Consider the following 17,148-nt stretch of genomic DNA (forward strand, 5'->3'; position numbering starts at 1 on the left):
ACACCAGCCTTACTTATTAATGTTTCACAATTTCTAAACATGTTTCAGAGTTATTGACAAGCATGAAGGTTTGCAATTTAGTTGAATATCAAAACAATTTGGCAGTAAGAGAGTCCTCATAAACTGAATATCATAAAAGCACAACTGAGGAAATCTGTTACTCGTGATGGAGCAGAATCTTTACTTGAGTCTTTGAGAGTTTGTCTCAACCAGATTACTTAAACAAGTCCTCTGTTTAGCAGCCTGAGTCATAAATATTTGTTTATCCTTTGGCTTTGTTTATCAGCATAGGAAGGCAATGAAAAAGTACTTTTCAGTAATTTGCTTTATCAATTCTTTTTAATCAGCTGACTCCTTTCTCAAAGGAAGTCACACTTTCTAACTTCAAATTTTTCCTTCTCGGAGAGATGAATATGATTCTGTTTCCATATCTGTGAAGCCAGCCTGTGTGTCTCCTCTTCTGCACATTTACCCATCTCAGGCCTGCTCACCAGGTTGTTGGACATTGAAAGGGCCTGGTGGGGTGCCAGGACACTTTAGGAATCTCAGCTGTGCTCAAGGCCAAACTCTTGGCAGGAAGCTGGGCTGAGCTTTCCAGGCCCCAGTATTGGAGGCCAGCAGCCTAGTCTCTTTTATGATGGCTGGCTTTCACCAGACAAAGGTGGAGCTCCCTGCCATTGCCAAGATATTGGCTAAGAGAGCCATATCCAGTGATCTCCTAGGTGGCCATGATCTTTAAAACATTACTTATTTCAGCTTCATCTCATCCTTTAAACTTTCTATTTGGGGTGTTATTATGCACATAATATATTAAATAATAGTACATGTGTATAATTTATAAATAAACATACAGTGGTGATTCACACTTGAAAATATTTTCTAATGAGAGTTAACAGTAAAAAAGTTTGGACACCACTGCTCTATGAGTGAAAGTTCTGGAAAGAGTGTCTATGCCCTTTTCCCAAAAGTAGTTAAAAATCCTATGTGCAAGACTCAAGCACCAACTTGAAACAGCACCAACTGGCCAAAGATGGAATAATTTGAGCATTAAGACAAACATTAAATAAATTTATTATAAAAGGCATAATGACATTTAAAAAATAATCTCATTGGTCATCTTTGGAGAATGTTAGTGAACCAACTAAATATTTGGAAAAGAATAAAGCTTGAACCTGCCTTTCCTGTATGAGCTGTATCCTCACACTCAAGGAATAGTAGACTTAAAATATCATTTGGCAAACCTCAAATGAAATAAGATCTAGGCTCTGACTATCAATAGCACTAACATCACAAGAAGAGAGAGAACTGAACATGATGTGCCTCCTGGTGGGAGATCCAATACCATATTTGACGAAATATCGAATCTGAATCAGATCAAGCATCTAAATCTCATAACAAGGTTTCAGGAAATACAGAGGCCTGTGAAACACATTAACACCATAGGAATACAATAAGGAAAACCAGACTGTGAGAGACTCGACAGAGATAACCTGTTTTCTTAAACAAATCTATTTCGAAGGAAAAGAAGGGGGAGGAGAACCTACAGCTTAATAGAAACTCAAGGCACATAAACTAAATGCAACAAGTGGACATTTTTTGGATTCTCATTCAGACAAATCAACTTTTCAAAAAGTGATGAGAGGGACTTCCCTGGTGGCACAGTGATTAAGAATCCGCCTGCCAATGCAGGGGACACAGGTTTGATCCCAGGTCCGGGAAGATCCCACATGCCTCAGAGCAACTAAGCCTGTGTACCACAACTACTGAGCCTGCGCTCTAGAGCCTACGAGCCACAATTACTGAGCCCACGAGCCACAGATACTGAGCCCGCGAGCCACAACTACTGAGCCCGCATGCCTAGAGCCCGTGCTCTGGCACAAGAGAAGCCACCGCAATGAGAAGCCCGCGCACCACAACGAAGAGCAGCCCCTGCTCACCACAACTAGAGAAAGCCCGCGTGCAGCAACGAAGACCCAATGCAGCCAAAATAAATTAATTAATTAAATTAAATAAAAACAAAAACACTTAAAAAAAAAAAAGTGGTGAGACCGTCAGGGAAACTTAACACTGACTGGGCAATAGATGCCACTTAGGCTTATTATTTTAGGTGTGGTAATGGGGTCATTGTAATTTTTGGAAGGTCTTTCTCTTTTAGAGAAATATTTGTGGATGGAATGATATCATAGCTGGCATTTATTTCAGTATAAACCAGTGTGGGGAAAGAGAAGTGGACGGCATCACTGAAACAAGAGTAGGCACGAGTTTCTAATTGTTTTAGCGACATAATTGGTATACTCAGGATCATCCTTCTAGTCTGTCTCCTTTAGTATATGTTTGAAATTATCCACAATAAAAAGATTTGTTTAGGGCTTATGTCCAACCACCATCCCCCTTTGTATTTCTAAACCGCATACCAAAGAAAATGTTCTTCAGAAGCAAGAATTTCAAAGACTCTAGTGGAATCCAACAAAATTACATGAAATGGACCAATCTCACCTCTAAGAAAAAGCCAAGAAAAAGAGGCCTTGATTATCTTGATTATTGTTCTATACAGGATTTCCACTCTAGAAAGGGAAATCCTGTAGCACTTAGTGCTCTCAGTTAAATATTCCATACAGGAACCATAAAGTGTTGTTGAAATAAATGAAACCTTGCTGTTCATCCAGATGTGCTGAGTCAGTGCTCCTCTCCATCCCTATCTGACCTCTGGAGACCTGGCCAGAGCAGCAATGCTGGAGACAGGCTTCAATGGGTCCATTCATCAGAATATTTTAAAAAGGAGACAACTGAGTGTTTAACCCAATTTTATTTGTCATGTTTTTAAAATGTTAATGGTTGCTGGGCATGTAATAGTGCCTGTAAGTGTTCATTGAATGAATATTTGTGTATATAGTATTTTACAGGATTTACACTTATACTTCAGGGGAGAAGACATTCTAGTCATTCACCAAAACACGGCCTGGACCGAGAACACAATTTATGGGGCATAACCTCATCGTGATAGTGAGAACTGCTGTCCCTTTCATACCTTGATATTAATGTTCCAGTACCTGGTGCTCTGAGGGCTTAACTGGATGCATTAGTTTCCTACAGCTGCCATTAACAGATTCACAAACGGGGTGGCTTAAACAGTAGAAATTTATTGTCTCAGTTCTGGAGGCTAAAAGTCCAAGATCAAGGTTTGGGCAGGCTTGGTTCCTTCTGAGGGCTGTGAGGAGGAATTGGTTCCACGTCTCTCCCCTAGCTTGCAGTGGTATGCTGACAATCTTTACTGTACCTTGGCTGGTAGGAGGATCACTCTGATTTCTGCCTTCATGTTCACATGCTGTTCTCCCTGTGTACATGTCAGTGTCCCAAATTCCCTTTTTATGAGGACACCAGTCATTGGATTAGGGCCCATCCTAATGACCTCCTTTTAACTTGATTACTAGGCCCTATCTCCAGGAAGGTCACATTCTTAGGTACTGGGGGTTAAGACTTCAACATATAAATTTCGGAGGGATGTAATTCAACCCATAACATGGGGGTGACCCTTATTTTCCCAGGCTCCCTGTCCTTGGGGATGAAAACTCTTGAGTTTTCCAAGGAAGCCACTGGACTCCAAGGCCCCAGGCTTTCCTTCCTTTTCCTATTGGCTATAAGGCAGGCTTCCTGGTCTTGCTCCTGAAGCTTTCTCAGCAGATGAAGCTGTGGTTCATGTTGCCTGTTCTAGCTCTTGGTGGCCTGGGTTTGTGGCTACTACCTCCCTGTCACTGGAATATGATGCTCATCTCTTTCCTTTCACTGCAATAATCCTTAAAGCTATAGAAGGGTTTCTCCCCTGCCAGCAAACACTGTGTTTTTGGCCTAACTTCCAGTGGCCTGGCCTTATACTGGCTGTTACATTCTTTAAGCCCTCCTTCAAAAGGTAGCCTACTTGTTTGAGGGACTTGGGATATATCTCCCAGATCTAGAGAAATGTGGGCAAGTAATAGCGTACCTCTCCTCTATTGCCCTTGAACTCTTCTCCAGGGATCAGTTTTCCTTCCTTCATTCAAGACATGATACATCCTCTGCATTTCAGGGTACCGCAGTCCCCCTAAATCAAAGGCAGCCTTCATCACATCTTTGTTGAAGACTCACCTTGATGTTCTAGGAGTTTGTAACTTCCCAAAATTCACTATCCCACTTCCCAAGACCCCGAGGGGGTCTCATGCAAACGGGAGTCCTAGTAACCGGCCAGGATACTCAAGATTTCCCATGGCCAATGTGCAAACCAGGTGTCCATTCAGCTCTCAGTGTGTGAGAAACATCTTCACATAACCATCATTCCTGCTGTTTGGAATCTGTGCTCAGAGCAAACAAGCAAAGGAAAGCCTTACCCTTTCAGATATGTGGAGTTCCAGGCCCAGGCCCAGAAATTCCAATGGCTCAGACCTGGGGGTGGAGATGGGGAGTGGAAGAGGGAGTTCTGCTCCAATCCACTCAACTCCCACCTAAGGCTGTGTGTGAAGGTGAGAAGCTTGTGAAGCCAGACAGACTTGGGTTCAAATCCCAGTTCTCTTACTAGCAATGGGAGCCTATCTGTATCCTTGCCTCAGCATCCTCATCTGTAAAATGAAAGTAATAATAGTACCTGCCTCACAGGTCTGTTGTGATGAATACATGGGATAATGTGTACGAAGTACAAGGCATAGGGTTTAATACAGAGCGAGCGCTCAATAAATGTTAGCTATCATCATCATTCTTGTATTCAGTCCGAGGTATCCTTGTGTCCTAAGGCTCTGTTCTGCTGAAGGAACATTGATAACCCTTTTGGCCCTAGCTGCGTGCACTTATGGATGAAGAATTTCCTCTCTCTAAACTCAGATTGGCACTTTGAGGTCAGTGTTATCCTATGAAAAACATGCTGGCATGTTTCTCCCAAAGGCCAGGGCAGAACTGCCCAATTTCTTTGGCATTTTGTAAGATGGAGGTGCTTTCTCCAATGTTACATTTCATAGTCACCCTCTCTTCACACCTCCCACAGTTTGACGGAGTATGGCTAGCTCATCCATCTCACCAAATAAGACACAATGTCCACAGAATTGGAATTGTGTCCCAAAATGCATGGCTGGAAAGACTTGGATCCGAAGGAGCTTTCTCTAATTGAGAACAGGGACACAGGCAGCCTTTTACTCATGAGTGATAGGGTGAAACTCTAGCTGCAGATGCCCAGCTAGAAAGGCTGTTGCCACGGTTGCTGAGGCAGGCATAGAGAAGAAATACCATTTTGCACTAATAGATGGAAAAGATAATACCTCACCCTTGTTTCTCACAGTGTGTCTTTAGAAGGGCAACGGCAGTTGAATAGAAAGTAGGAAAAACTAGTAACAAGAAAAACTGACGCATTAACCCTAGGGACAAAAAGGCAAAATTACTTATTTTTCTATCATATATAAGTCATCCCAGAAAAATCACTTGACATGCCAGCAGTTGCTTGTATTCGTAATTCACTTCTCCTCTTCTTGACTGACTGGTCTTGGCTCTCTGGCTGGTCCCTGATTGCCCCAGAGTCTCCTCTGGGCCCTCCCCATGTGGGGGAACTGGAGGAAATCACGGTCCCTGGTTAATCCACACGGAGACCAGCTGCAGCTTGTTTTCCCTCTGAAGCGTATTTCTTTTTTCATATGAGAGCACCTGGGTTTATGACCCCAAGATATAGCACGAAGCACCTATCTTTGGTCAGGGGGTGTCCCTGTTGTGTCAAGGGTGATTTTGTTTAGATAAAAATTGGGTACATTTGATTATTAATTTTTTGGTGAGCCTCTGCTGCATTTTTGACTGGAAACCTGAGAGGGGGACACTGCAAAGAAATGAAAACAGAACAGCGCTTGTGCAAAATGGTGACTAAGGTGTTTAAGTGTTCTTGTGTGTTGGTGATGGGGGCAGGGGTTGGTGCCTGGGGAAGCTGCAGTGGTGTGTGTCAGCTGAATAATAATAAGGGCCAGGCTGTTTTTCCCTCAACACTTCCTACACACGTCTTCAAGCATTTCGTCTCTAATCATTTTCCAAACCTACTCAAAGCTACAAGGTATTTAGAACCTTCCTTTAGGTGATGAATTTTAAAACCTCCCTTCTGTTGTAGGAAACACGGTTCTGACACGAGGAAGCAAGGACAGGAGGCACTAAAGCTTAGCTTGATTCCCCTGGGGTCTGAACTCCAGTTCTTAGAACTACACCCAACACCAACGACATTATTTCCTTTAGTCATTATTATCCTTCCAAGATACTGTCCTTATGACTGTCTTTAAAATTACATTGTAGGTGACATGTCAGGCAAGCTCTCGCTTTATTTGCCAAAATTTCTGTTGTGCTTTACAGTCACCATGATTTCGACATCCATTTCATCATGCATGTTGCTACCTGACTTCAGTGTGCCTAATGCTCTCAGATTCAGGAGAACACAGACCCTATCCCCGGGGTGCAGATGCTCTCAAGGAGGGCAGGAGGGCAAGCAAAACCCCACAGTAATGAAACAAGGGTCGCAGCAGAGATAACACTCGGAGCGATCTCAAGTCTGTGTGGTCCTGCAGCTGCTGTGCTCACCCTCATCAGACCCGAAGCCCCCTTCTCATAACAAACATTTTGGAACACCCCTTAACATCCTGACATGGAATTCCTGGATTACATAACCTGCTTACACACTTCCAGAAAACCAAGGTAATGTCCTAAGGGTAATATGAAGGAGAAAAGCAAGGAAAATAACATAAAAAAAGTCATATGTATTTTAACATGCAAATACTCCAGCACAACTACACTGTAAGATACATGAAAAGTCAGCTCTTATACCCACTTATATTGAAAATGTTTTATTTAATTTTTATGTGTGTTTACATAACTTTATTTAATACTTTATTATATCAACATATTTAAATTATGTCTAATATGTTGTTATTTATAGTCAATGTCACATTTTTGAGTTTTTAAAGTACTCGACGTTTTGAAATCAGGACTAAATTAGTATATTGTACAGATTAGCATGTTGTAAGATTTTATAGAGAGAGATGTAGGCATATAATGACTAAGAATGCAGAATATGATTTGTTGATTTAGTGACTCAAATGACATGAAGGGCATTGCTGTTTATGATGTGATTATTTTTGGAATGATGAACAACTCAAAAAAATTTGGAATGGAAGAAAGCGATTTTCCCTCAACTTACATCCTAGTTGAATATCTGGAAAATTCAGTGTATGCCAAAAACCATATAAGAGAAAGTTCTTCATGTAAAGTGGAGTTCAGTTCTAAGTTCTGCTAATTATAATTCATCTTCATAAATTCCCAGCAAAACACTTTAAAACTGTGTACGAAACAATGTGATTCTTTGTTGAGCATGACTGTCCACACATTGCAGGATGTTGCCTATCCCTGGAACCACCCAGAAATGCCATAGCATTCTCTAAACAACCTGACAACCCAAAACCCTCCATTGGGTTCCACAAAACCCCTGAGGAGGTACCACGGTCCCCATTGAGAATCCCTGGTCTAAGATCCCTGCTAGCTCTGAAATTCAGTGGTTCTGTTTATATACTTTACCCCCAAGCTTAATCTAATTAATTATTTTTAATTCCTAGTGTGTGCCTTGTCAATGAGGTAGGCAAAGATAAACCTGTGTCTTGTTCCTTTACAAAGACTTTTACAAATTTATCCCTAATGCCTAGCATAGCCCCTGATATATGGTAGATGCTCAATGAATATTTTTGAGTATATGCATACATATAGGAAGGATACTCAGGAGGTATAAGACATGAGTCTTTTCCTTACATTCTAATTGAAGATGTTATACATTTCCAATACATTCTAATTGGGAAATTAAGAACAACATGTGACAACAATAAAAGATCAGTACAAAATAATACTTCATTAAGAGGTGCATCTTATGGTAGAAGCTGTAAGTATAATAAAGTGGTGAGAGAAATTACTGAGGTAGCTAGAGAAGTTTTTGTAGAGTCAGTGGAATTGGAGCTGGGCCCTGATGGAGGGAATGAACTTGTATGAGGATAGGGGAAGGCTTTCCAGAGAAACTGAGAGGATGCAGGGCCCAGAGTCAAGAATGTGCAAGGGCTGTGTGAAGACAGGGCTGGGAGGCACCCGGCTCCACTGGAAGTGCAGCAAGGTTCACATTAACGAGGTGTGGGCACATTGTGGATAGGTGTACAGGGCCCAGATTTAGAAGGACTTGGAATACCAATTATTTGAGACTTATTTGAAAGCTTTAAAGGAAAGGCTAAAGTTATACACTGTTTTAGAAACCCAAACAAAATGCTTACATTGTTGGAGGAGGGAAGGACTGTTCATGGCTGAGAGCAGAAGTGGTCTAAACAGTAATGTGCTAGGGCCAGCTTGTACCAACTCACAATAGTGATTATTAAATTTTTAGGAATTTTGCAAGTTTGCTGTTAAACATAGCTATTATTAAAAATCAAGTTATAGACACACACTACTGAACCAATTATATTAAAAATAAGGTAATACATACTCAAAACTTAGCGCTTGCTAATTATTTTACCACATTTTACTATTTTCTATGCTTTTGAGGTTGTTTACATCTACTTATCAGAATGGTGGAAGCAATGTATAATGCTGCTGTGTGCCCCTTCAGCGATGGTGTGGCTTGAAATCAGTGGTGGTGAGAGTATGAACGCTGTGGAAATCAGAAAATGCTTTGTACCAGTGCTCGATATGTTTTGTTGATTGTAGACTTAATAAGATGATGGAGAAAATGTTAATAATCCAGACGAAAACTTTAATAAAAGTGCATCATGTCTCTAAGCCATTGCTTAGAGAATAGAATAAAAAATTGAGGGAATATTCTTTCAGTATTTATAAATGTTTTTTCAGCTTTATTGAGGTATAAAATTTCCTCAAAAAAAGTAAAAATAGAATTACCGTATGATCCAGAAATCCCACTCCTGGGTATATTTCCAAAAGAATTGAAAGCAGAGTCTTAAAGAGATATTTGCACACCCATTTTCACAGTTGCATTATTCGAAATAGCCAAAAGATAGAAGTAACCCAAGTGTCCCTCAGTGGATGAATGAATAAACAAAAGATCGTATATACATACAATGGAATTTTATTCAGCCTTAAAAAGGAAGGAAATTCTGATACATGCCACAACATAGATGAACCTAGAGGACATTATGCCAAGTGAAATAAGCCAATCACAAAAGAACAAATACAGTATGATTCTACTTATATGAGGTGCCCAGAATAGTCAAAATGCTAGAAACAGAAAGTAGAATGGTGATTGCCAGGAGGTGGGGGAAGGGGAATGGAGAGTTGTTGTTTAATGTGTATAGAGTTTCCGTTTTGCAAGATGAAAGGAGTTCTGGAGACTGGTTGCACAACAATGTGAATAAAGTTGCTACTGAACTGTATACATAAAGATGGTTAAGATGGTAGATTTTATGTTATGTGTATTAAACCACAATTCAAAAAAAGATATTTCATGCCATGTGGCACTCATAAAACTGGTTCATTATTGACATCTGAGATTGCTTTGAAACAGGATAAAATATTGACATCTGAGATTGCTTTGAAACAGGGTACTGCTCAGGCCAGGAGTCGGAGCACTAAACTGGAGGGGAGTCAGGGAACCCGAGACCACTTCTGGTTTCATCAACGATACGCCATGTGTGAAATACAGTTACTGCACCTTTGGAGGATTTGATCAAATGTTCTTACTGCCTTCTAAAAAAAAAACTAGATGTTTTAAGTATGAATGGGGTAATATTTGTAAAACTACAGAGGCTCTTTACCAAGAAGAAGACTTTAAGAAAAAAAAGTATCACTAGTGTTATTATGCTAATTCTATAAACATTGTTACATTGTTAAAAGGAATCTGTCCATTTAATGGTCTGTGCTAGATATCTATTAATGATAGGCCCTTTGTCACAGCAAGTAATATTTAGTTTCCGGAAACCGATCTTTAAAAGCCTGCTTTGTCCAACTTTTGAAGTCTATCATTACGGGGATTTATTTTTGGCACTGGATCCTGGAGCTTTGGCTAATAGCAGTCAACTGAGGTAATTCTACCTTAATTTTGCAAGTGTTCTAATGGCAGTAAAAATATATTACCCGTGAATCATGGTGACACTCAGCACAAGAGCTCAACATTTTATAAATAAAGCTATAAGAGCACAGGAACTGTAGTTCTTATTTTTCATGGTCATTTTTTGTTGGAAATACTTTTATTATTTAGAGAAATGCAAATAATTTGGGGGGATCGAATTTCATTACAATTAATATCCACATAACAAAGATGTGTTCAATTCCAGAAGCGTTTGTGGTATGGTCAAGTAATCTAGATTCAAATTCCCTGGAGGAGTTTTTATCCTGTGTTCTTGGTACCAAAGAAAGTATCACCATCAACAAACAAGTGCAATTGTTTTAATGATCCTTTTAAATTAATTTTCCTGTTTGAAGATGAAATGCCATTTCTTTCTGTTTCCTAGACTGCTTTCTTTCCTATACCTTGTCAGTTATTTGTCATTCTTGTTCTTATGCTATATCAGTAGTGAGGAGGGGGTAACAGAGGACTCATGTAGCAGAAAACAAGGGTCTTTTGGAAAAAAAAAAAAAAAAAGTCATAGATTATAAGCCAGAAGCAAGAGCCATGTTTCCAGCATACAATTCTCATCGTGCTTGGCATTTTATGGCCATTAAAAATCACTATTTAAGATCAAATGATATTTTTAAGGTACTTTGCAATGCAGGAAATAATTTTTTAGTATTATTTTTATTTTCAGGGTTCATGGCTTTCTAAATCTTAGTAAGATTTTATGTAATAAGATAATAAGTAATCTTATTTTTGAATGGGAATATTAAGGAAATTGAGACTTTCTAAAATTAGGGAAATTGGGACTTCCCTGGTGGTCCAGTGGTTAAGACTTTGCCTTCCAATGCAGGGGGGTACAGGTTTGATCCCTGGTCGGGGAGCTAAGATCCCACATGCCTCACGTCCAAAAAACCAAAACATAAAACAGAAGCAATATTGTAACAAATTCAATAAAGACTTTAAAAATTGTCCACATCAAGAAGATCTTTAAAAAAATAAAATAAAATTAGGGAAATTAAGGAAACTAACAATTAAAGCTAGTATTGAAAGAAACAAAAACCTCTGCTGATTGTCTTTCTTATCGTACCATTTCCAAACTGTTGTCCACTTGTATGATATACATGAGCAAGAGATGAACCAAAGCTCACTGATTGAATGAAATTGCCATTATAAAAATAATATACTTTATTGATATGAATATATGCAAATTGATGGAAAATATGTTTGTTATTTCCAACTCAATTATTTCCAGAAGCAAATACTTTCATTTGTTCAAAGCTTATACCAAATACAGTATTCTATTAATTGTTAGAAGCATTATAAAATAGCACATAACAATTTCAGAAGAACGTATCTAATGCTATCATTTTTTTTTTAATGCTATCTTTTTTTTTTTTTTTTAATTTGGCTGTGCCAGGTCTTCGTTTTGGCACATGGGATCTTTAGTTGTGGCATGTGAGATCTTAGTTGCGGCATGCGTGTGGGATCTAGTTTCCTGACCAGGGATCGATCGAACGCGGGCCTCCTGCATTGGGAGCATGGAGTCTTACCCACTGGACCACCAGGGAAGTCCCAAGTCTCCATATTTTTAACAAAGAATCACAATCTTATTAAGCTAGAGGTTCCAATTTTTTACAAACTCAGTAGATGTGAAGTTTTCACAATTTCCTTAGATCATGAAATAATCACCATAGACGTTCTGGACAAAGAAAGGGAAGAACAGATGAAGAAGGAATATTTCCTATTCTTTCTTTTTTTTTTAAATTAATTTATTTATGGCTGTGTTGGGTCTTCGTTTCTGTGTGAGGGCTTTCTCTAGTTGCAGCGAGCGGGGGCCACTCTTCATCGCGGTGCGCGGGCCTCTCACTGTCGCGGCCTCTCCCGTTGCGGAGCACAGGCTCCAGACGCGCAGGCTCAGCAGTTGTGGCGCACGGGCCCAGTTGCTCCGCGGCATGTGGGATCTTCCCAGACCAGGGCTCGAACCCGTGTCCCCTGCATTGGCAGGCGGACTCTCAACCACTGCGCCACCAGGGAAGCCCTCCTATTCTTTCTTTATAAGTGTTTTGTTTACATGGAAAAAGTGTTCTTGAAATTAATCACATTACATTCTGTTTCTATGCTTACATGCTTATCTTATGGAAAAAGATCTCTCAGCACTACAGGAGAAAATAATTTCAAGTGCATGGTGGATCAGAAGTGTGTCAGCATCAAAACAAGTGAGGATATAAAATAGTTCTAAAGCAATCTTTATTTTTCAGTGTATCCTCACCACAATTAGATAAGTCACTGACAGTAAGTCAGTAAGAACTTTAGTAATAAAACCTGAAAGCTAACTTTATATATATATATATTTTTTAATTAATTAATTGATTTTATTTTTTTTGGCTGTGCTGGGTCTTCGTTTCTGTGCGAGGGCTTTCTCTAGTTGTGGCAAGCGGGGGCCACTCTTCATCGCGGTGCGCGGGCCTCTCACTATCGCGGCCTCTCTTGTTGCGGAGCACAGGTTCCAGGCGCGCAGGCTCAGTAGTTGTGGCTCATGGGCTTAGTTGCTCCGCGGCATGTGGGATCTTCCCAGACCAGGGCTCTAACCCGTGTCCCCTGCATTGGCAGGCAAATTCTCAACCACTGTGCCACCACGGAAGCCCCCTATTTTTTTAAATAGATGGAGATGATACAAAAATGTGAAGCTATAAAGCCAGCAGCCACTTATGACCCCTCAGCAGCAGAGTCATGAGGCTCATGGCCACAGGAATGGAACGTGTGTGAGAACTCCCATCACCAAAGAGGCTGGGGTGGTCTGGCTTTGAGTCCCACACTTCCTTTTTTTCATCTACTTAGTTGAGACTTTTATCCTTAAAACTAGACTTTGTGGAGAGAGAATGGATAACTTAATTCCAGATCATCTCTGTTGGTTAGCATAACAAGAGCCAGGACTGGAGGACCTGCTCACAGTTGTACATCAGGAAAGTCCCAGCAAGGCAGGAAGAGAGTGGCCTAGCTTTTGATTCCAGGAGCGCCCAGAGTACTCTAGGGTCCAGGAGAGGAGAACAGTGTTAGATGAGTAGAGGGGAAGCTATACACAGAAGCACGCTTTCCACGCATCTCGTGTGGTTTCCTGGAAGAAGACTTCCCAGCAAGGTGCCCTGGAACAACCTCAGAGTGCCAAGAGGCCAGGCAGAGAGAGAGCCTGAGTTAGCTTTCCTGAGGAACCCATAGTGGTGTGGAAGGAGGTGCCTGCATCCCCTTAGGCAACATTAGAGTAGCAGAGACTCTGCCTGGGAAGCTTGTTAGGGTGGGTCACCAATGCCAGGGCAAAAATAACTCTGTGGTCAAGGGCTATAGTGAGGGCCACCTAAGCCAGGGAAGGGACAGCCAAACCTCAGGGGCTCTGCTGTGTCAGATGTTGAGTGAGCAGGTGGGGACTCTGGGTGAGCAGATCATAGGACTGGCGTCCACATGGGAAGCCAACAGAGCCTCCAGCCTGAAGCGGCATCAGGAGAACCAAAGGACAGTATGTGGCCCCTTAGTACCCTCCAAGATCCCTCCCCCAACTCCTCCACCGCAAGGACACTGCAAGCTGTCCACCCCCGGACTCCCATGCCATCTCAAAGAAGAAAAAAAGAAGAAATCAGAAGGAGACCATTGAACTTGGAAGAGACTAAGCTACCGGAAAAAAAGAATTATAAATGGTAACTCCGTATTGAAACAAGCACTGCTATTACACTGTTAGACAGGTGCTTATGCCTTGGCTGGGAGCCTAATTACCCTTTAGGAAGTTGCATGTATAGAAGCAAAGCATTTATAAGTTCCCACTGAACAACGTGTAAACAAGCCTTTCAGGCACAAGCTCTTCTAATTTTTTTAAAAATTTATTTATTTGTTTTTGGCTGCATTGGGTCTTTGTTGCTGCGTGCGGGCTTTCTCTTGTTGCGGCGAGCGGGGGCTACTCTTCGTTGTGGTGTGAGGGCTTCTCATTGCGGTGGCTTCTCTTGTTGTGGAGCACGGGCTCTAGGCTCGGGGGCTTCAGTAGTTGTGGCACACGGGCTCAGTAGTTGTGGCTTGCGGGCTCTAGAGCGCAGGCTCAGTAGTTGTGGCGCACGGGCTTTGTTGCTCCATGGCATGTGGGATCTTCCCAGACCAGGGCTTGAACCCATGTGCCCTGCACTGGCAGGCAGATTCTTAACCAGTGCGCCACCAGGGAAGTCCCTCTTCTAATTTTAAGACTACCAGAGTGATGAAAATCTATATGCATTTATTATTGTTGGCAGAAACTTCAAAATATGCATATAATACAATAAGAAAACACTTCAGTAAAGAAATCAAGGCAAAAGGAAAATGATGTTAGGAAAAACAAGATGAAGCCATAGATAATTTCTAGTTTTAAAATGCATGCTTAAAAGCAGGCCACAAATTTGGCCCTGAGCTTCCTAGCAGTTAATGCAAAAAATAAATCACTAGTTACGTGATTCTTGAGATTTTGTTTTGGCCGGATTTCTCAGGGAAAAACTCAATTATTCCTAGTACTGTGGGCTGAGAAAATTGTCTCCCGTGGATCCTCAACAGAGGACTTCATGTCATGTAGTTATCTAATACAATGGCTAACGCTCAGCAGGAACTATCCAGGTAGTTTGTCTATTTTGTCACCTTCACATCTCAGAAAAACGCTATGAGGCCCTTCCGAGATAAGGAAACTGAAGCTCAGAGAAGTTTAATACCTTGGCCCGGTCGTACAGTTCATACACGGTGGGCCTGGGACTTGACTGGGTCTGTTAGTTAGTCATTTTAAGTCCCTGCTGTTGATGACTGCTTCATGAACAATCACCCTAAAATGCAATCAATACGTCCCATGTGGTATTTTTTATAATGACCTCAATATCCAATGCTAAAAATGTGTGTCAACAAAGCAGCAAGTTATCGTCACACTAGGAGCTGAAAGCATTACTTGTAACTCAACTGTAGTTTTTTCATACTGTATTCTTATTTCGTACTTTCCACCAGTAAAATTGTTAGAAATAGAAAAATATGGATATTCTTTTTCAAGGTTTCAACTGTTTCTTTAGTAAATAGAACAGGTCTATTTCAAAATTCCATATTTTCTCTTTTATATGGTTCACAGCTCTTGCACAGACTATGAAAGGTTTTTTTCACTGTCTATAGGAATTAAAGTACAGTTGTCAATTCTAGAAGCTTCTTCCTTAAATATAGTGCCATCTTTTGTTTAATTTTGCAGCTCTGTGGAAAACAACTTTTTTTTTCCTACTTGCAAAAGGAACTTTTCCACTCAAAACCTGTTGGAAATATAAAATAGTTCTATTTCTATCAAAGAAAACCTTATTACTTATACGCAGAGTATTTTACTTTTGTGTCAAATTGAAGAGTGGCATTAACTGAATGCCCACAAAGCATCTTAAAGGCTAAGGAAGGATTAAAGTAAAGGCTAAACTCTGAGACAGGTTTATGTACACTGTGGTGCACTTTCCTGGGGCTTAACGTCTTTTCTCCTATCTGTAGAGGATATAGAGGGCAGCGTTTCTGTCATGAAATAGGACTAATCAACTTAGTTGAGTTCGTATTTAAGGCAAGGTGAATTAATTAAGACAGTCTGACACAGTTGTCAGATGTGTTTTTCAGCCTGCATTCAGAGAAGCTTCTGCAATTGAAAGAAAGTTTGGATGGTTCTTCTATGAGCAATGTCTAAACCAAGACGTCTTCACATTGGATGTAAGTACACAAATCTACACATTGGTTAGTCCAAACTGAGGCTAGTTACTTTCAGAAAACATGTTTGCACATAAAAATAAAGGGACAATTTTATCTTAAAAGGAATACGGTTCTGTATGGGTCTAATGAAAAATGAAGACGTAAGGAAATATTCTTGTATTATTCTTGTGTAAATACCATCAACAGCATTCCTCCCCAAACCACTGGGTATACTATAAAACATGATACACTTGGGAAAAATAAATATGTATAAAGAAATACTTAGACTTATCTATAAATTTTATTGGCTTCATTACTAACAGTATGTTAGCTAATAAATTCTTATTTGGCTTAAGTTACTAAAGAGTAAAGATTTATTTGGCAGTAAAGTAAAGATTTATTTGCCAAATAAATAAGTAAATACTGCCTTGCTTTAGTTTGTTTTTTTAAGTAAAAGTAAAAGGAAGTTTATTTGAAATAGTCATTTCAAAGTTGTTATATAAATTTATTAAGTGTTTCATTATCTTTAAATAGATTAAGTACCTGCTTCTGTGTGTTACAGATATACATTTACTCCCCATTCTTAATTTAATGGCCTCCCATTACTGCAGATAACTATATGCAAAAAAATTGTCACGAGGTATGGACCATGAAATGACAGAGTAGAAAATTTGGGGGAAAAAAATTGAGGAACAATCAATGATAATCATGAAAAAATCTCATTTTAATATTTCTTCACTCTCTCTTTAAAAAGATCTAAATGAAATATCTAAAATTCGGTTCAATTGAGCACTGCTAGAATTTCACTTTAGTCTATGTACAGATTTATATATAATGGGTTTTGCTTCACAATCTTTGGAAGAAAGGGAACACAATGTATACAAACTGTGGTAGCACTTAAATTATGTTGATTTCAAGAAGAAAATTACATAATTTCTACTTGCTTAATGATGACAAAGGCTTATCCCTTTTCATTATAATACTTGCAGATAGACCTAGAACTTTTCATTTCAAGAAGACATGGGTGGATCTGACGACCATGAGCTTCCACAGTGAAAAGAAATAGGAGGTGAGGGAAGCAAGCCATCTGTCATCAGCAACACTTTCTAGGGAATGTGCATTTAGATGCATTTAGAAGAGTGCTAAAGTATATGCCTTCAGTAAAAGTGAAATATATTTTAGGGCCACTACCAAGTGCTTCGGTATTAACGGTCTTTGTTGTCAATACTACTTGCCACTATAGTGCTAACTCATTTATAATGTGCTTGTATAACAGAGAAAGTGCTTATTGTTATTTAAAACCAAAATCAAGTCTAGCTGCCTTCTAAAGTGAGATGTTAGTGGTATAATTCAAACAAGTAGAAATC

The sequence above is a fragment of the Eschrichtius robustus genome, chromosome 6 (genome assembly GCF_028021215.1).
Source record: "Eschrichtius robustus isolate mEscRob2 chromosome 6, mEscRob2.pri, whole genome shotgun sequence".
Lineage (NCBI taxonomy): Eukaryota > Metazoa > Chordata > Mammalia > Artiodactyla > Eschrichtiidae > Eschrichtius > Eschrichtius robustus.